This window comes from Bombina bombina, chromosome 7 (assembly GCF_027579735.1).
Source record: "Bombina bombina isolate aBomBom1 chromosome 7, aBomBom1.pri, whole genome shotgun sequence".
NCBI classification, from domain to species: Eukaryota; Metazoa; Chordata; class Amphibia; order Anura; family Bombinatoridae; genus Bombina; species Bombina bombina.
In genome coordinates this window covers 177,108,590-177,129,804 of record NC_069505.1, presented here as the reverse complement: position 1 = coordinate 177,129,804, position 21,215 = coordinate 177,108,590, and the positions used below count along the sequence as shown (strand labels likewise).

Below are 21,215 nucleotides of genomic sequence, written 5' to 3'. Positions count from 1 at the left end.
CAATTAGGTTGGTGCTATATAACTCATTTACATGAGAATAGCGGACATTCCTGTGTGCTGCCCTGAGGTATAGGTTGGCCCTATAGAACTAATTTACATGAGAATAGTGGACATTCCTGTGTGCTGCACTGGGGTATAGGTTGGCGCTATAGAACTCATTTACATGAGAATAGCGGACATTCCTGTGTGCTGCACTGGGGTATAGGTTGGCGCTATAGAACTCATTTACATGAGAATAGCGAACATTCCTGTGTGCTGCCCTGAGGTATAGGTTGGCGCTATAGAACTCATTTACATGAGAATAACGGACATTCCTGTGTGCTGCCCTGAGGTATAGGTTGGCGCTATAGAACTCATTTACATGAGAATAACGGACATTCCTGTGTGCTGCCCTGCGGTGTAGGTTGGCGCTATTGAACTCATTTACATGAGAATAGCGGACATTCCTGTGTGCTGCCCTGAGGTAAAGGTTGGCGCTATAGTACTCATTTACATAGGAATAGCGGACATTCCTGTGTGCGGCCCTGCGGTATAGGTTGGCGCTATAGAACTCATTTACAACTGCGGACATTCTGGTGACATTTTTGTAAAGCACCAGGAGCTACGGCACACTAAGTCTAGGAGCGCCAGGCGCCAGGGAGCTAAGGGTTAAGCGGGCAGAGGCTCCGGGCTCAGGGAGGTTTGAGTCTCGGATTACAATCACACTAATGGCCGCCGGCAGCAGCTTCCTGTACCACAACACACGAGTTGAGGAAGAAACTTTTTCTCATCAGTGAGATTAAGGAAGCCCGGGACACGCTGCACCTCTGGGCTATGGATCCGAGAGGAAGCCGCTGTATTTCCTAGTAACTTCCCGCTCCGTGTGACACACTGTAGGTTCTGTGCAACACTTATCTGCAGCACACTGAAGCTTTGTGCAACACTTACCTGCAGCACACTGAGGCTCTGTGCGCACCGAGGTGAGTTTGGTCTCTTCTGGAGGGTTTGCAGAATTGTGTCAGATCATGAGCAAACTGAAGTACAGCAGCGTCAGTAGGGAAACTGCATGTTCTGTGCCTGAGGAAGGAGGGGGGGGGGGGGGGGACTTATGTCTAAACTTGTGTCTGAGGGGGTAAACTTGTGTCTAAACTTATGTCTGAGGGGAAACTTGTGTCTAAAGTAAACTTATGTCTGAGGGGAAACTTATGTCTAAAGTAAACTTATGTCTGAGGGGGAACTTGTGTCTGAGCGGGTAAACTTAAGTTTAAACTTCTGTCTGAGGAAAAACTTGTGTCTAAACTTCAGTCTGAGAGGAACTTGTGTCTGAGGGGGAACTTGTTTCTAGACTTGTCTCTGAGAGGGAACTTGTGTCTAGACTTGTCTCTGAGGAGGAACTTGTGTCTAGACTTGACTCTGAGGGGGAACTTGTGTCTAGACTTGTCTCTGAGGGGGAACTTGTGTCTAGACTTGTCTCTGAGGGGGAACTTGTGTCTAGACTTGTCTCTGAGGGGGAACTTGTGTCTAGACTTGTCTCTGAGGGGGAACTTGTGTCTAGACTTGTCTCTGAGGGGGAACTTGTGTCTAGACTTGTCTCTGAGGGGGAACTTGTGTCTAGACTTGTCTCTGAGGGGGAACTTGTGTCTAGACTTGTCTCTGAGGGGGAACTTGTGTCTAGACTTGTCTCTGAGGGGGAACTTGTGTCTAGACTTGTCTCCGAGGGGGAACTTGTGTCTAGACTTGTCTCCGAGGGGGAACTTGTGTCTAGACTTGTCTCCGAGGGGGAACTTGTGTCTAGACTTGTCTCCGAGGGGGAACTTGTGTCTAGACTTGTCTCCGAGGGGGAACTTGTGTCTAGACTTGTCTCCGAGGGGGAACTTGTGTCTAGACTTGTCTCCGAGGGGGAACTTGTGTCTAGACTTGTCTCCGAGGGGGAACTTGTGTCTAGACTTGTCTCCGAGGGGGAACTTGTGTCTAGACTTGTCTCCGAGGGGGAACTTGTGTCTAGACTTGTCTCCGAGGGGGAACTTGTGTCTAGACTTGTCTCCGAGGGGGAACTTGTGTCTAGACTTGTCTCCGAGGGGGAACTTGTGTCTAGACTTGTCTCCGAGGGGGAACTTGTGTCTAGACTTGTCTCCGAGGGGGAACTTGTGTCTAGACTTGTCTCCGAGGGGGAACTTGTGTCTAGACTTGTCTCCGAGGGGGAACTTGTGTCTAGACTTGTCTCTCTGAGGAGGTAAACTTGTGCCTGAGGAGGTAAACTTGTGCCTGAGGAGGTAAACTTGTGCCTGAGGGGGTAAACTTGTGCCTGAGGGGGTAAACTTGTGCCTGAGGGGGTAAACTTGTGCCTGAGGGGGTAAACTTGTGCCTGAGGGGGTAAACTTGTGCCTGAGGGGGTAAACTTATGCCTGAGGGGGTGAACTTGTGTCTATACTCGTGTCTGATGAGGAACTTGTGTCTAAACTTATGTCTGAGGGGGTACACTTGTGTCTAAACCTCTGTATGAGGAGGAACTTGTGTCTAAACGTATGTCTGAGGAGGAACTTGTACCTGAGGGAGGAACTTGTGTCTAAACTGTCTGAGGGGGTACACTTGTGTCTAAACCTCTGTCTGAGGGGTAAACTTCTGTCTGAGGGGGTAAATTTGTGTTTAAACTTTTGTCTGAGGGGGAAACTTGTATCTAAACTTGTGTTTGAAGGTGGGAAGGGGGGGGGATCGTGTGCATAAACTTGTGTCGGGGGGTGGGACTTGTGTCTAAACTTGTCTGAGGGGGGGCAACTTGTGCATAAACTTTTTCCCGTTGGAAACCTGTTTCTAAACTTGTGCCTGATGGGTGGGAAACACGTCAAAACTTGTAACCTAAGGGGGCAGGACTTGTGTCTAAACTTCTGCGTGAAAGAGGGGAGTTGCACCTAAACTTGTGCCTGAGGGGGGGGGAATTTGTGTCTAAACTTGTACCTGAGAGGAGAAGCTTGTGCTAGAGAGGTGAAATCTGTGTCTAAACCTGTACCTGAGGGGGGAACTTGTGGCTGATGGGGAGAAAAACTTGTGCCTGAGAGGGGAAACACGTCTAAATTTGTGCTGGGGGGGGGGGGGGGGACTTGTGCCTGAGGGGGAGAAATGTGTCAAAGTGGATTTGCACAGATCTTCGTGTGCTTCACTTTCACATGAAGAAATTTGGCTCTGAAAAGATACAAACCTATCTTGATAGTCCACCTACTTCTGCAATCAGCATTGAACGAAAATGCTGAATGTACAAGTTTAAAAATGTGTCTAAACATTTGCCTGAGGGGGGCGACGACGACTTGTGTCTAAACTTGTACCTGAGGGGGGAAGACGTATCTAAACTTGTGTTTTAGGGGGAAACTTGTGCCTGAGAAGGGAAACTTGTTTCTAAATGTGAGCCTGAGGATGAAAACTTGGGGGGAAACTTGTGCCTGATCTAAATTTGTCCTTGAAGGGGCAAACCTGTGCCTGAAAGGGGAAACTGGTTTCTAAATGTGAGCTTGTGGATAGAAACTTGGGGGGAAACTTGTGCCTGATCTAAATTTGTGCCTGAGGGGGGAGGGGGGGGGGCGACTTGTGCCTGAAAGGGGAAACTGGTTTCTAAATGTGAGCCTGAAGATGGAAACTTGGGCTTGATCTAAATTTGTGCCTGAGGGGGTGAACTTGTTCCTGAGGGGGTACACTTGTGTCTAAACTTGTGTCTGAGTCGGATACTTGTGTCTGAGGGGGAATCTTGTGTCTGAGGGGGAAACTTGGGTCTAAACTTGTGTCTGAGGGGGAAACTTGTGTCTGAGGGGGAACTTGTGTCTAAACTTGTGTCTGAGGGGGAAACTTGTGTCTGAGGGGGGAAACTTGGGTCTAAACTTGTGTCTGAGGGGGAAACTTTTGTCTGAGGGGGGAAACTTGGGTCTAAACTTGTGTCTGAGGGGGAAACTTGGGTCTAAACTTGTGTCTGAGGGGGAAACTTGTGTCTCAGGGGAAACTTGTGTCTGAGGGGGAAACTTGTGTCTCAGGGGAAACTTGTGTCTCAGGGGGAAACTTGTGTCTCAGGGGGAAACTTGTGTCTCAGGGGGAAACTTGTGTCTCAGGGGGAAACTTGTGTCTAAACTTGTGTCTCAGGGGGAAACTTGTGTCTAAACTTGTGTCTGAGGGGGAAACTTGGGTCTAAACTTGTGTCTGAGGGGGAAACTTGTGTCTGAGGGGGAAACTTGTGTCTGAGGGGGAACTTGTGTCTAAACTTGTGTCTGAGGGGGAAACTTGTGTCTGAGGGGGAAACTTGTGTCTGAGGGGGAAACTTGTGTCTGAGGGGGAAACTTGTGTCTGAGGGTGGAAACTTGGGTCTAAACTTGTGTCTGAGGGGGAAACTTGTGTCTGAGGGGGAAACTTGTGTCTGAGGGGGAAACTTGTGTCTGAGGGGGAACTTGTGTCTAAACTTGTGTCTGAGGGGGGAAACTTGTGTCTAAACTTGTGTCTGAGAGGGGAAACTTGTGTCTAAACTTGTGTCTGAGGGGGAAACTTGTGTCTAAACTCGTGTCCAAGGGGGAAACTTGTGTCTGAGGGGGGAAACTTGTGTCTAAACTTGTGTCTGAGGGGGGAAACTTATGTCTAAACTTGTGTCTGAGGGGGGAAACTTGTGTCTGAGGGGGAAACTTGTGTCTAAACTTGTGTCTGAGAGGGGAAACTTGTGTCTAAACTTGTGTCTGAGGGGGAAACTTGTGTCTAAACTCGTGTCCAAGGGGGAAACTTGTGTCTGAGGGGGGAACTTGTGTCTAAACTTGTGTCTGAGAGGGGAAACTTGTGTCTAAACTTGTGTCTGAGAGGGGAAAGTTGTGTGTAAACTTGTGTCTGAGGGGAAAGTTGTGTCTAAACTTGTGTCTGAGGTGGAAACTTGTGTCTAAACTTGTGTCTGAGGGGGAAACTTGTGTCTAAACTTGTGTCTGAGGGGGAAACTTGTGTCTGAGGGGAGAAACTTATGTCTAAACTTGTGTCTGAGGGGGGAAACTTATGTCTAAACTTGTGTCTGAGGGGGGAAACTTATGTCTAAACTTGTGTCTGAGGGGGGAAACTTGTGTCTAAACTTGTGTCTGAGGGGGAAACTTGTGTCTGAGGGGGGAAACTTATGTCTAAACTTGTGTCTGAGGGGGGAAACTTGTGTCTGAGGGGGAAACTTGTGTCTGAGGGGGAACTTGTGTCTGAGGGGGAACTTGTGTCTGAGGGGGGAAACTTGTGTCTGAGGGGGAAACTTGTGTCTGAGGGGGAACTTGTGTCTGAGGGGGAACTTGTGTCTGAGGGGGGAAACTTGTGTCTGAGGGGGGAAACTTATGTCTAAACTTGTGTCTGAGGGGGGAAACTTATGTCTAAACTTGTGTCAGAGGGGGAAACTTGTGTCTAAACTTGTGTCAGAGGGGGAAACTTGTGTCTAAACTTGTGTCTGAGGGGGGAAACTTGTGTCTGAGGGGGGAAACTTGTGTCTAAACTTGTGTCTAAGGGGGAAACTTGTGTCTAAACTTGTGTCTGAGGGGGAAACTTGTGTCTAAACTTGTGTCTGAGGGGGAAACTTGTGTCTAAACTTGTGTCTGAGGGGGAAACTTGTGTCTAAACTTGTGTCTGAGGGGGAAACTTGTGTCTAAACTTGTGTCTGAGGAGGAAACTTGTGTCTAAACCTCTGTCTGAGGGGTAAACTTCTGTCTGAGGGGCTAAACTTGTTTCCCCCTCAGACATAAGATTAAACACAAGTTTACCCCCTCAGACAGAAGTTTGAACACAAGTGTGTGTGTCCCCTAGACAGAAGTTTAGACACAAGTTTCCCCCTCAGACATAAGATTAAACACTTGTGTCTAAACTTCTGTCTAGGGGACACACACACTTGTGTTCAAACTTCTGTCTGAGGGGAAACTTGTGCATGAGGGAGGAAATGTGCCTGAGGGGGCAACTTGTGTTTAAATGTCTATATAAGGGGGAAACATACCCAAAATAGGAAACTTGTGCTTGAGGGGGGAACTTGTGCCTGAGGAAGGTAAACTAGTGTCTAAACGTGTGCCTGGAGGGGGGGACATATCTAATCTTTAGCTTGAAGGGGGCGTGTCCAAACTTATATTTGGGGGAAACCTATGTCTAAACTTGTTCCAGAGCAGGAGGGGGACTTGTGTCCAAACTTGTGCCTGAGGGGGAAATTTGTGTCTAAACTTGTGCCTATGGGGGGGAACTTGTGTCTAAATTTGTGTTTGAGAGGGGAAACTTGTGCCTAAGGGTAAAACTGAGGGGGGAAATGTGTCTAAACTTCTGTCTGAGGGGGGGGGGGTGACGTGTTCCTGGGGGGGACTTGTATCTGAGGGGAAACTTACCCCTGAGGGAGGAAACTTGCTGTGGGGGGGGCTTGTATCTAAACTTCTATATGAGAGGTAAAGATGTGCTTGAGGGGGAGAACTTGTGTCTAAACATGTACCTGAGGGTGGGGGGGGGGGACTTGTGTCTAAACTTGTGTTTTGAAGGAGGGGAACGTGTGCATAAACTTGTGTCGGGGGGTGGGACTTGTGTCTAAACTTGTCTGAGGGGGGCAACTTGTGCATAAACTTTTTCCTGTTGGAAACCTGTGTCTAAACTTCTGCCTGAGGGGGGGAAACAAGTCTAAACTTGTAACCTAAGGGGGCAGGACTTGTGTCTAATCTTTTGCGTGAAAGAGGGGAGTTGCACCTAAACTTGTGCCTGAGGGGGGTAATTTGTGTCGAAACTTGTACCTGAGAGGGGAAGCTTGTGCCAGAGAGGCGAAATCTGTGTCTAAACCTGTACCTGAGGGGGGGAACTTGTGGCTGATGGGGAGGAAAACTTGTGCCTGAGAGGGGAAACAAGTCTAAATTTGTGCTGAGGGGGAACTTGTGCCTGAGGGGGAGAAATGTGTCAAAGTGGATTTGCACAGATCTTAGTGTGCTTCACTTTCACAAGAAGAAATTTGGCTCTTAAAAGATACAGACATCTTGATAGTCCACCTACTTCTGCAATCAGCATTGAACGGAAATGCTGAATGTACAAGTTTAGAAATGTGTCTAAACTTTTGCCTGAGGGGGGCGACGACAACTTGTGTCTAAACTTGTACCTGAGGGGGGAAGACGTATCTAAACTTGTGTTTTAGGGGGAAACTTGTGCCTGAGAAGGGAAACTTGTTTCTAAATGTGAGCCTGAGGATGAAAACTTGGGGGGAAACTTGTGCCTGATCTAAATTTGTCCTTGAGGGGGCAAACCTGTGCCTGAAGAGGGAAACTTGTGCCTGAAAGGGGAAACTGGTTTCTAAATGTGAGCTTGTGGATAGAAACTTGGGGGGAAACTTGTGCCTGATCTAAATTTGTACTTAAAGGGACACTGAACCCAAATTGTTTCTTTTGTGATTCAGATAGAGCATGCAATTATAAGCAACTTTCTAATTTACTCCTATTATCAAATTTTCTTCATTCTCTGGGTATGTTTATTTGAGAAGCAAGAATTTTAGTTTAGATGTCGGCCCATTTTTGGTGAACAACCTGGCTTGTCCTTACTGATTGGACAGCACCAATAAACAAATGTTGTCCATGGTTCTGAATCACAAATTTGCTGGCTCCTTAGCTTAGATGCCTTCTTTTTCAAATAAAGAGAACGAAGAAAAATTGATAATAGATGTAAATTAGAAAGTTGCTTAAAATTGCATGCTCTGTCTGAATTATGAAAGAAAACATTTGGGTTCAGTATCCCTTTAAGGAGGTAAACCTATGCCTGAGGGGGGGAAATTGGTTTCTAAATGTGAGCTTGAGGATGGAAACTTGGGCCTGATCTAAATTTGTGCCTGAGGGGGGAAACTTGTGACTTAAAGAGGAAACTGGTTTCTAAATGTGTGCCTGAGGATGGAAACTTGGGGGGTAAACTTTAATCTGATATAAATGTGTGCCTGAGTGTGGGGGACTTCTGATCTATATGTGTGTCTGAGGGGGGGCATGCATGAAATTGTGTCTGAGGGTGTGAACTTGTGACAAAGCTTGTGCCTTAGTGGGGAATTTGTTTCTAAAGGTGTGTCGGGGGGGGGGGGGGTCAAACTTGTGCCTGAGGGGGGAATGCAACTATGTCATGCAGATGTAATCATTAGTCCAGGTAAGTACAAAGGGGTCGAGTAGAGAAGTAAGTAAACACAAACTCTGCACACTGTATAGAGCCTACAATGGGATTTCACAGACTAAGACATAGTAAGGCTAACCACGTCATCAACAGTACATCTCAAACAGTACATGGATGAGACAAGAGAGTGATCAAAGTTCAGACAGAGGTCTGACAACTTACTGACAGCGAAGATACAAAAAATGGCAGGCAAAAGAGTGGTCATAGTTCAGGCAAGGGTCTGGTTACACACCAGCAGCTGATGTACAGGAACATCAGGCAATGGTCAAAAATCCAAGAAGTAACTATAGCAAATGATCAAGCACATGTAGGAACAAATTCAGCAATCGGACAAAGATATTTACAAATCGTGTGAATAAACGTTTAATGGCAGGTAAAAACGCATTACAGTTGTGACTGCACCTACAAGATTACGTGAAAATATCTGAAATGCAAAAAAAAAAATACACAACAGCTATAACAGCCAAACAAAAATCATGCAAAACCAATAAACCAGGGAAATAGTAAACAAAAACACACAACAACATGACAGTCTAAACTGGTGTCTGATCGGGGAAACGTGTCTAAACTAAACTTGTGCCTCAGAGTGGTATCTTGTGCCTGAGGGGAAACTTGGGTCTGAGCTAAACTTGTGTCAGAGGCGAAATGTGTCTAAACCAAACTTGTGCCTGAGGGGAAACTTGGGTCTAAGCTAAACTTGTGTCTAAGGGGAAACATGTCTAAACTTGTGTCTGAGGGGGAACTTGTGTCTAAGGGGAAATTTGGGACTGAGGGGGGGACGACTTGTGTTTGAGCAAAACTTTTGCCTGGGGTTGGGGGGACTTGTGCCCGAGAGGGAGAAACCTGTGTCTGAGGGAAACCTGTCTGAGGACATTAGGCTCTTGAAATTTTGGAATCTTTGAAAAAAAGTTTGATATTGCTTTGAGTTAAAAAAAGTTAGTTTTTAGTTCCAGCCTGATATAAATGTGAGTAACTATGTCATAGGTTGAGGTAACTGAGGTGAGATGCATTGTGCAATATCTGACATAGTATTTAGCTTATAGGCAGGTTTTAACATTCTTTTCTTGACATTGATATTAATTAGTAATAATTATTATTTATTTGTAACGTGCCACCAAATTCCAGAGTGCTGCCAACAAAATGACAGTGATTTCTCTCTCTCCCTTTTTCTTTCTTTCTCTCTTTCTTTCTCTCTTTCTCTCTTTCTTTCTTTCTCTCTTCCTTTTAATGCTTGCCTGTGCATGATGAGAATGGGCTGTCATGCAAACTGCTGCTTGTGAGCGCATGATGACCCGTTTTCGTCATGAAGAGGAATTGCTGACCACAGCTCTTTTGGGGTATAGGGGGTAGCACTTCTTGAGCTACATGCCCATGGTGACATCAGAGAGGCGGTTCGCAACATGACAGGCAGATAAGAAAGCTTGACCTCAGCACTCTTACTAGCCACAGACCTCTAAGACCCATCACTGGGGTGGTCTTGGAAAGAGTACAAAGCATATGTATAAACACAATACATGGGGATTTGCTTGGGAATGAAACATATACTCCATTTAAAAAAAAACAAAAAAAAAACTTCTATTATGTCTAGAGACACCTAATAAAGTTTATTTTCTAGTAGACAAGTCCCTCGCTTAAATTTTATTATTTTTTTTGTCTGTATAGGCAGCTGATCACTGTGGTAACAGTGAACACCTTACAAAAAAAAGTGCTTTTATTCCTGTACTGCACAAAGGGGTTTCTCCAATCTATATTATAACCCCCCAAAAAACACATAGGCCTCTATGTTACTTGTGGCTACCCTTGATGACAATTTAGTAAGGTGATACAAGTAATGCTTATATATATATTATTCCCAGTTTTTGCCGCAGCTACCTCACATGCCATGAAATATAAATATAATAATGGTATATTCTGAATCTTCGGGGGCCTGCTGAAAAAAAACAATATATAATTTATGTGGGTCACTCACTGAAATTTGATACATCTGCCAGACTCCAGGTCATCTTCTCTAATGAATCCAATTTTCAGCTTTGCTCAACACCTGGTTGTCCAATAGACAGAGACCCGGAGAGGCCTGCAAGCCACAGTGTCTTACTCCCACTGTGATATTTGATGGAGGAGTAGTGATGATCTGGGGGTGCTTCAGCAAGGCTGGAATTGGGCAGGTTTATATTTGTGAAGGACGCATGAATCAAGCCACGTACAAGTTTATCCTGCAAGAAAACTTGCTTCCTTCTGCTCTGACAATGTCCCCCCAACTTTGAGGACAGTGTTCAATGCCACACAGCCATGTCAATCATTGTGTGGATGAAGGGCCACCAGATCAAGACCCTGTCATGGCTAGTCCAATCCCCATATCCCCGAAACCCCATTGAAAACCTCTGGAATGTGATCAAGAGGAAGATGGATGGTCACAAGCCATCAAAAAAAGCCAAGGTGCTTGATTTTTTTTGTGCCAGGAGTGGCATAAAGTCACAAAACAGCAATGTGAAAGACCGGTGGAGAACATGCCACGATGCATGAAAACTGTGATTGAAAATCAGGGTCATTCCACCAAATATTGATTTCTGAACTCTTGCAAAGTTAAAACATTAGTATTGTGTTTAAAAATGAATATGACACTGCATCTTTTTTGTTATTTTGACCAGTTGTCATTTTCTGCAAATAAATGCTCTAAATAACAATATTTTATTTGGAATTTGAGAGAACTGTTGTCAGTAGTTTAAAGAATAATATAAAAATCTTCATTTTAATCAAACATACAGTTGTAATCAAAATTATTGAACCCCCATTGCAAATCAGTTTTATTGTCAAAATGTACATTTTATGCTGTTTGCAATGAACAAATCAAACAAAAGCAATTGAAATAGCTCAACACAACAAATGTTTCAAGTGGTTTCCCCAAATTCAACTGAAAATGCTGCTTTTAATGAATTCTGCAGTCTCAAAATCATTCAACCGCTTCATGGCAAGCATCTTTAATACTTAACCCCTTAACGACCAAGAACGTGTCATGCAAGTCCTACAAAAAGTGTCAGTTAATTACCAAGCACGTGCCTGACACGTCATCTGGGGTTTCAAGCGGTGGAAGCGATCGTGATCGCTCCAAGCCGTGTTCAAAGTATTGCAGTGATGCCTCGATATTGAGGCATCACTGCAATACTTTATTTAAGCATCCGATGCAGAGAGAGACACTCTGTGATGGCCAGTGATGGTGCTGAGCGTTGGTGGGTGGGAGGCTTGCGGGTGGGCGGCCCATTGATGGTGCAGTTCCTTTTCAGGTCATTCTGGTATTGCCGGGATGGTGTTGGGAAAGCGCACACGCAATTTAGTCAATCCTTCAATGCAATGGGAAGGAGGGAGAGGGGGGATGAGACTTAGATAAAAGGGATCAGAGGGGGGGGAGGGTATTGAGAGGGGCAGCTACACTACTGAAAAATGTAAATACATTTCTCTTGTAAGATGTATCGAGTCCACGGATTCATCCTTACTTGTGGGATATTCTCCTCCCCTACAGGAAGTGGCAAAGAGAGCACCCACAGCAGAACTGTCTATATAGCTCCACCCCCCAGTCATTCTCTTTGCCTACTCTAAGTAACTAGGAAGTGCAGAGCGAGTGTGGTGAAAATAATTTAGTTTTTTTATTTCTCAAGCAAAAGTTTGTTATTTTAAATGGTGCCGGTGTGAACTATTTACTCTCTGGCAGAAAGGAGATGAAGATTTCTGCAAGGAGGATTATGATTTTAGCACTTTGTAACTAAGATCCACTGCTGTTCTCACAAGGGCTGAAGAGTACAGGAAAACTTCAGTTGGGGGAACGGTTTGCATGCTAAGCTGCATATGAGTTATGTTCAGTCTATATTTTTCTGGACAGACTGTTTATTCTAGAAAAGGCTGGCAATATCCCCATGAGGGAAGGGTAAGCTGTATTCAGACACTTGGATAGGAATTTCAGCTTGCTTGAAGGGCTCATTTGTTACTGGTGACACTGTTAGAAAGAAAGAAAAAAAAACAAAGTTTTTTGTTTGTTCAGTAAATGATGCAATTATAACGTTTTTTGAAGGGTCATTGTGGCTTGTGTTAGGGTTTTTTAACCCACATGGTTAATTAAGAGACACTCAGGTGTTTTTCTAATAGGCCTCAAAACATCGAGTGAGGTGGGAGGGGCCTATTTTTCACGCCTCAGTTGCGCAATTTCTTTTCCTTAGAGACATCCAACTGCTTCTCTAGGGGTTCCTGCTGTGTTTGAGGGCTGTAAAGGAGTTTTTCCCCCCCATAAATCGTTCTGAAGGGCAGGTAGGCGCCACAGCAGAGCTGTGGCAAGGTGCTGAAAGTCTTTTTTTACCGGTTTTGACGTTTTTTCAATCCGGTTTTGCCATTAAGGGGTTAATTGTTTATTTGCATAGCTGTGCAAAGTTACTAAGGCTATAAGATACTACTGTAAAAATTTCGTTAAGTTTACTGCTTTTTTACACTGTTTTGCAGAACTTGTGCAGCTTTTTTTCTCTTAAAGGCACTGTACTGTTTTATTTCTAAGTGTTATTTACTTTGATTACAGTGTTTTCCAAGCTTGCTTGTTACATTACTAGCCTGTTTAACATGTCTGACACCAAGGAAAATCCTTGTTCAATATGTTTGGAAGCCATTGTGGAACACCCTCTTAGAATGTGTCCCAATTGTACTGATATGTCTATAAATTATAAAGAACATATATTAGCACTTAAAAATAGGGCAATAGATGATTCTCAGTCAGGAGTAAATGAGGGTTCGCCATCTAGCTCTCCCCAAGTGTCGCAACCAGTAACACCCGCAAAAGTGACGCCAAGTACCTCTAGTGCGTCACATTCATTTACTTTACAAGACATGGCCACAGTTATGAATACAACTCTCACTGAGGTTTTATCCTGACTGCCTGGTTTACAAGGAAAGCGGGACAGCTCTGGGTTAAGGAAAAATGCTGAGCCGTCTCACGCTTTAGTAGCCGTATCTGATATGCCCTCACAATGCTCTGAAGGGGCGAGGGATTTGTTATCTGAGGGAGAAATTTCTGATTCAGGAAAGACGCTTGAACACCTTCTGTTATTGCTTATGGAGGTATTAGCAACTCTAGATGATTGTGACCCCATAGTGGTCCCAGAGAAATTGTGTAAAATGGATAGATACTTAGAGGTTCCTGTTTACACTGATGTTTTTCCAGTCCCTAAGAGGATTGTGAATATTATTGCTAAGGAGTGGGATAGACCAGGTATTCCGTTCACTCCCCCTCCTGTTTTTAAGAAAATGTTTCCCATATCTAACACCATAAGGGACTCATGGCAGACAGTTCTTAAGGTGGAGGGAGCTATTTCTACTCTGTCTAAGCGTACAACTATACCTATTGAGGACAGTTGTGGTTTCAAAGATCCTATGGATAAAAAATTAGAGGGTCTTCTGAAGAAAATCTTTGTTCATCAAGGATTTTCTCTCCAACCTATTGCATGCATTGTTCCTGTAACAACTTCAGCTGCTTTCTGGTTTGAGGACTCCATTAGAGGAAATTATGGACAGAATTAAGGCCCTTAAGTTGGCTAATTCTTTTATTACAGATGCCGCTTTTCAACTGGCTAAATTAGCGGCAAAGAATTCAGGTTTTGCCATTTTAGCACGCAGGGCGTTATGGCTTAAGTCCTGGTCTGCTGATGTGTCCTCTAAGTCTAAACTTTTGAACATTCCTTTCAAGGGTAAGACCCTATTCGGGCCTGAACTGAAAGAGATTATTTCAGACATCACTGGAGGGAAAGGTCATGCCCTCCCTCAGGATAGATCAAATAAGATGAGGACCAAACAAAATAATTTTCATTCCTTTCGGAGTGGTCCCGCTTCAGCTTCCTCTGCTACAAAGCAAGAGGGGAATTTTGCCCAATCCAAGTCAGTCTGGAGACCTAACCAGGCTTGGAACAAGGGTAAACAGGCCAAGAAGCCTGCAGCTGCCTCTAAGACAGCATGAAGGGGTAGCCCCCGATCCTGGACCGGATCTAGTAGGGGGCAGACTTTCGCTCAGGCTTGGGCGAGAGGTGTTCAGGATCCCTGGGCTTTAGAAATTGTGTCCCAGGGATATCTTCTGGAATTCAAGGGCTCCCTTCCAAGGGGGAGATTTCACATTTCTCGATTGTCTGTAAACCAGACAAAGAGAGAGGCGTTCTTACGCTGTGTAGAAGACCTACATACTATGGGAGTGATCCGCCCAGTCCCAAAAGAGGAACAGGGGCTAGGGTTTTATTCAAACCTGTTTGTGGTTCCCAAGAAAGAGGGAACTTTCAGACCAATCTTGGATCTCAAAATTCTAAACAAGTTCCTCAAAGTTCCATCATTCAAGATGGAGACTATTCAGACTATTCTACCTCTGATACAGGAGGGTCTATATATGACTACTGTGGACTTAAAGGATGCGTATCTACACATCCCTATTCACAGAGATCATCATCAATTCCTCAGATTCGCCTTTCTAAACAGGCATTACCAGTTTGTGGCCCTTCCCTTCGGGTTGGCCACGGCTCCCAGAATTTTCACAAAAGTGCTAGGGTCCCTTCTGGCAGTTCTACGACCACGGGGCATAGCAGTGGCGCCTTATCTAGAAGGCATCTTAATTCAGGCGTCGACTTTCCAGCTAGCCAAGTCTCACACGGGCATCGTGTTGGCTTTTCTGAGATCTCACGGGTGGAAGGTGAACATAAAAAAGAGTTCTCTCTTCCCTCTTACAAGAGTTTCCTTCCTAGGGTAGAAATGAAAATATTTCTGACGGAGGTCAGAAAGTTAAAACTCATAACCACTTGCTGAGCTCTTCATTCCATTCCTCGGCCATCAGTGGCTCAGTGTATGGAGGTAATCGGACTCGTGGTAGCGGCAATGGACATAGTTCCTTTTGCCCGCCTACACCTCAGACCACTGGAACTATGCATGCTCAAACAGTGGAATGGGGATTATGCTGGTTTATCTCCTCAACTGCATCTGGACCAGGAGACCAGAGATTCTCTTCTCTTTGTTGGTTGTCTCAGGACCACCTTTCTCAGGGAATGTGTTTCCGCAGGCCAGAGTGGCTCATAGTAACGACAGATGCCAGCCTGCTAGGCTGGGGTGCAGTCTGGAATTCCCTGAAAGCACAGGGCTTATGGTCTCGGGAGGAAGCTCTCCTTCCGATAAACATTCTAGAACTGAGAGCGATATTCAATGCACTTCAGGCGTGGCCTCAGCTTGCTGCGGCCAAATTCATTCGGTTTCAGTCGGACAACATCACGACTGTAGCTTATATCAATCATCAAGGAGGAACAAGGAGTTCTCTAGCAATGATGGAGGTAACCAAAATAATCCGGTGGGCAGAGGATCACTCTTGCCATCTCTCAGCGATCCACATCCCAGGAGTAGAGAACTGGGAGGCGGATTTTCTAAGTCGTCAGACTTTTTATCCGGGGGAGTGGGAACTCCATCCGGAAGGTATTTGCCCAGCTGATTCAGCTATGGGGCACACCAGAATTGGATCTGATGGCATCTCGTCAGAATGCCAAACTTCCTCGCTACGGGTCCAGGTCCCAGGATCCCAAGGTGGTACTGATAGATGCTCTAGCAGTGCCTTGGTCCTTCAATCTGGCCTATGTATTTCCACCGTTTCCTCTCCTTCCACGTCTGGTTGCCAGAATCCAGCAGGAGAGAGCTTCGGTAATTCTGATAGCACCTGTGTGGCCACGCAGGACTCGGTATGCAGACCTAGTGGACATGTCCTCGGTTCCACCGTGGACTCTGCCAATGAGGCAGGACCTTCTAATCCAAGGTCCGTTCACGCATCCAAATCTAATTTCTCTGCGTCTGACTGCTTGGAGATTGAACGCCTAATTCTATCAAAGCGTGGGTTCTCTGAGTCGGTCATTGATACCCTGATTCAGGCTAGAAAGCCTGTCACCAGGAAGATCTATCATAAGATTTGGCGCAAATATCTTTATTGGTGTGAATCCAAAGGTTACTCGTGGAGTAAGATTAGGATTCCTAGAATATTGTCTTTTCTCCAAGAAGGTTTGGAGAAGGGATTATCTGCTAGTTCCCTAAAAGGACAAATATCTGCTTTGTCTATTCTACTTCACAAACGTCTGGCAGATGTTCCAGACTTTCAAGCATTTAGTCAGGCTTTGCTCAGAATCAAACCTGTATTTAAACCTGTTGCTCCGCCATGGAGCCTAAACTTAGTTCTTAAAGTTCTTCAAGGGGTTCCGTTTGAACCTATAGATATTCCATAGATATCTTGGAAAGTTTTGTTTTTAGTAGCTATCTCTTCGGCTCGAAGAGTTTCTGAGCTATCTGCTTTACAATGTGATTCCCCTTACCTTGTTTTCCATGCAGATAAGGTGGTTTTGCGTTCCAAACCTGGGTTTCTTCCTAAGGTTGTTTCTAATAAGAATATCAATCAAGAGATTGTGGTTCCTTCTTTGTGTCCTAATCCTTCATCTAAGAAGGAAAGTCTGTTACACAATCTTGATGTGGTTCGTGCTTTAAAGTTCTACTTACAAGCAACTAAAGATTTCCGTAAAACATCTTCGTTTGTGGTTTATTCTGGTAAACGGAGAGGTCAAAGGGCTACGGCTACCTCTCTTTCTTTTTGGCTGAAAAGCATCATCCGTTTGGCTTATGAGACTGCTGGCCAGCAGCCTCCTGAAAGAATTACTGCTCATTCTACTAGAGTTGTGGCTTCCACATGGGCTTTTAAAAATGAGGCTTCTGTTGAACAGATTTGTAAGGGGGCGACTTGGTCTTCGCTTCATACTTTTTCAAAATTTTACAAATTTGATACTTTTGCTTCTTCGGAGGCTATTTTTGGGAGAAAGGTTCTACAAGCAGTGGTGCCTTCCGTTTAAGGTCCCTGTCTTGTCCCTCCCTTCATCCGTGTCTTAAAGCTTTGGTATTGGTATCCCACAAGTAAGGATGAATCCGTGGACTCGATACATCTTACAAGAGAAAACATAATTTATGCTTACCTGATAAATTTATTTCTCTTGTGATATATTGAGTCCACGGCCCGCCCTGTTTTTTAAGACAGGCATATATATTTTTATTTTAAAACTTTCAGTCACCACTGCACCCTATAGTTTCTCCTTTTTCTTCCTAGCCTTCGGTCGAATGACTGGGGGGTGGAGCTAAGGGGGGAGCTATATAGACAGCTCTGCTGTGGGTGCTCTCTTTGCCACTTCCTGTAGGGGAGGAGAATATCCCACAAGTAAGGATGAATCCGTGGACTCGATACATCACAAGAGAAATAAATTTATCAGGTAAGCATAAATTATGTTTTTTTTTTTAAAAACTATTTTTTTAGCAAACTGGGTACTGGCAGTCAGCTGCCAGTACCCAAGATGGCGGCAAGTAGGTAGAGGGGGGGCTTAGAGAGCTGTTTGGGGGGATCAGGGGGTGGGATGTGTCAGGTGGGAGAGTGATCTCTACACTAAAGCTAAAATTAACCCTACACTGAAGAAACTTAAAAAAAGCCTTTTATTTTAGTACTGGCAGACTGTACGCCAGTTCTTAAGATGGCGGTGACAATTGTGGGGTGGGGGAGGGAAGAGAGCTGTTTGAGAGGGGTCAGGGAGGGATCAGGGGGTGGGATGTGTCAGGTGGGATGCTGATCTCTACACTAAAGCTAAAAATAACCCTATAAGATACCTAATTAACCCCTTCACTGCTGGGCATAATACAAGTGTGGTGCGCAGCGGCATTTAACGGCCTTCTAATTACCGTTAATGCCGCTGCGCACCACACTTGTACAAGCAGCACTTTTGCTATTGCCAAACCATATTTTCCCCCTCAAAATTAGCGCTAGTTACATTGTAACACTGATATCTGTCAGGAATCTCTGAATAACCCTTCACATGTATATTTTTTTTTTAGTAGACAACCCAAATTATTGATCTAGGCCCATTTTGGTATATTTCATGCCACCATTTCACCGTCAAATGCGATCAAATATATATTTTTTTTTTTACTAACTTTAGGTTTCTCACTGAAATTATTTACAGCTTGTGCAATTATGGTACGAATGGTTGTAAATGCTTCTCTGGGATCCCCTTTGTTCAGAAATAGCAGACATACATGATAAGCCAAACGGATGATGCTTTTCAGCCAAAAAGAAAGAGAGGTAGCCGTAGCCCTTTGACGCTAAAGCCATGTATGTCTGCTATTTCTGAACAAAGGGGATCCCAGAGAAGCATTTACAACCATTCGTACCATAATTGCACAAGCTGTAAATAATTTCAGTGAGAAACCTAAAGTTAGTAAAAAAAAAAAAAAATATTTGATCGCATTTGACGGTGAAATGGTGGCATGAAATATACCAAAATGGGCCTAGATCAATAATTTGGGTTGTCTACTAAAAAAAAAATATACATGTGAAGGGTTATTCAGAGATTCCTGACAGATATCAGTGTTACAATGTAACTAGCGCTAATTTTGAGGGGGAAAATATGGTTTGGCAATAGCAAAAGTGCTGCTTGTACTTATTGCTATATAACTTGCAAAAAAGCAAATAACCTGTAAACATATACGGCTAGATTTAGAGTTCTGCGGCCAAAGGGGTGCGTTAGCTACGCATGCTTTTTTTCTCCCGCACCTTTTAAATAACGCTGGTATTTAGAGTTCACAGAATGGCTGCGTTAGGCTCCAAAAAGGGAGCGTACAGGCATATTTACCGCCACTGCAACTCTATATACCAGCGTTGCTTACGGACGCGGCCAGCTTCAAAAACGTGCTCGTGCACGATTCCCCCATAGAAAACAATGGGGCCATTTGAGCTGAAAAAAAACCTAACACCTGCAAAAAAGCAGCGTTCAGCTCCTAACGCAGCCCCATTGTTTCCTATGGGGAAACACTTCCTAAGTCTGCACCTAACACCCTAACATGTACCCCGAGTCTAAACACCCATAACCTTACGCTTATTAACCCCTAATCTGTCGCCCCCGCTATCGCTGACACCTGCATATTTTTTTTTAACCCCTAATTTGCCGCTCCGTACACCGCAGCTACCTACATTATACCTATGTACCCCTAATCTGCTGCCCCTAACACCGCCGACCCCTATATTATATTTATTAACCCCTAATCTGCCCCCCACAACGTCGCCTCCACCTACCTACAATAATTAACCCCTAATCTGCCGACCGAACCGCACTGCTACTATAATAAATGTATTAACCCCTAATCCGCCTGACTCCCGCCTCAATAACCCTATAATAAATAGTATTAACCCCTAATCTGCCCTCCCTAACATCGCCGACACCTAACTTCAAACATTAACCCCTAATCTGCCGGCCGGAGCTCACCGCTATTCTAATAAATGTATTAACCCCTAAAGCTAAGTCTAACCCTAACACCCCCCTAAGTTAAATATAATTTTTATCTAACAAAATAAATTAACTCTTATTAAATAAATTAATCCTATTTAAAACTAAATACTTACCTGTAAAATAAACCCTAATATAGCTACAATATAAATTATAATCATATTGTAGCTATTTTAGGATTAATATTTATTTCACAGGCAACTTTGTATTTATTTTAACCAGGTACAATAGCTATTAAATAGTTAATAACTATTTAATAGTTACCTAGTTAAAATAATTACAAAATTACCTGTAAAATAAATCCTAACCTAAGTTACAATTAAACCTAACACTACACTATCAATAAATTAATTAAATAAAATACCTACAATTATCTACAATTAAACCTAACACTACACTATCAATAAATTAATTAAATACAATAACTACAATTAAATAAACTAACTAAAGTACAAAAAATAAAAAAGAACTGTTACAAAAAATAAAAAAATATTTACAAACATTAGAAAAATATTACAACAATTTTAAACTAATTACACCTACTCTAAGCCCCCTAATAAAATAACAAAGCCCCCCAAAATAAAAAAATGCCCTACCCTATTCTAAATTAAAAAAGTTCAAAGCTCTTTTACCTTACCAGCCCTTAAAAGGACCTTTTGTGGGGCATGCCCCAAAGAATTCAGCTCTTTTGCCTGTAAAAAAAAACATACAATACCCCCCCAACATTAAAACCCACCACCCACATACCCCTAATCTAACCCAAACCCCCCTTAAATAAACCTAACACTAAGCCCCTGAAGATCTTCCTACCTTATCTTCACCTCGCCGGGTATCACACCGATCCGTCCTGGCTCTGAAATCTTCATCCAAGCCCAAGCGGGGGCTGGCGATCCATAATCCGGCGGCTGAAGAGGTCCAGAAGAGGCTCCAAAGTCTTCATCCTATCCGGGAAGAAGAGGCGATCCGGACCGGCAACCATCTTGATCCAAGCGGCATCTTCTATCTTCATCCGATGAGGAACGGCTCCATCGTGAAGACCTCCAGCGCGGATCAATCTTCTTCTTCCGACGTCCAACTGAAGAATGAAGGTTCCTTTAAGGGACGTCATCCAAGATGGCCTCCCTCGAATTCCGATTGGCTGATAGGATTCTATCAGCCAATCGGAATTAAGGTAGGAAAATTCTGATTGGCTGATGGAATCAGCCAATCAGAATCAAGTTCAATCCGATTGGCTGATCCGATCAGCCAATCAGATTGAGCTCGCATTCTATTGGCTGTTCCGACAGCTGATAAGTGTCCAGGAGGTCTTTGTGGCACTTCTCAAGTGCCCCTTATCCTGTGAGTACATTTCAATATTTGCGCTATTGGTAGTGATCACACTGATACACACTATTGTGACAGTTTATGGGTGTTAGTGTACTTTAGAGCACAGTAGTTAAGAGCTTTATGAACCAGCGTTAGCCCAGAAAGCTCTTAACTACTGACTTTTTTCTGCGGCTGGAGTTTTGTCGTTAGATTTCTAACGCTCACTTCAGCCACGACTCTAAATACCGGCGTTAGAAAGATCCCATTGAAAAGATAGGATACACAATTGACGTAAGGGGATCTGCGGTATGGAAAAGTCGCGGCTGGAAAGTGAGCGTTAGACCCTTTCTTGACTGACTCCAAATACCAGAGGGCGGTAAAAACCAGCGTTAGGAGCCTCTAACGCTGGTTTTGACGGCTACCGCCCAACTCTAAATC

The 21,215-nt window shown here is 44.1% G+C and overlaps 1 protein-coding gene across 1 annotated transcript in view; it reads left to right on the top strand.

The window, feature by feature from the left end:
- Positions 1–730: 730 nt before the first annotated feature.
- The window catches only part of KCNQ1 (potassium voltage-gated channel subfamily Q member 1), a 507,180-nt gene continuing 486,695 nt past the window's right edge, over positions 731–21,215 (top strand). The window contains exon 1 of the mRNA XM_053720436.1: positions 731–959. The gene's annotated coding sequence lies outside the window, so the exon portion shown is untranslated. The remainder of the gene's footprint in view (positions 960–21,215) is intronic.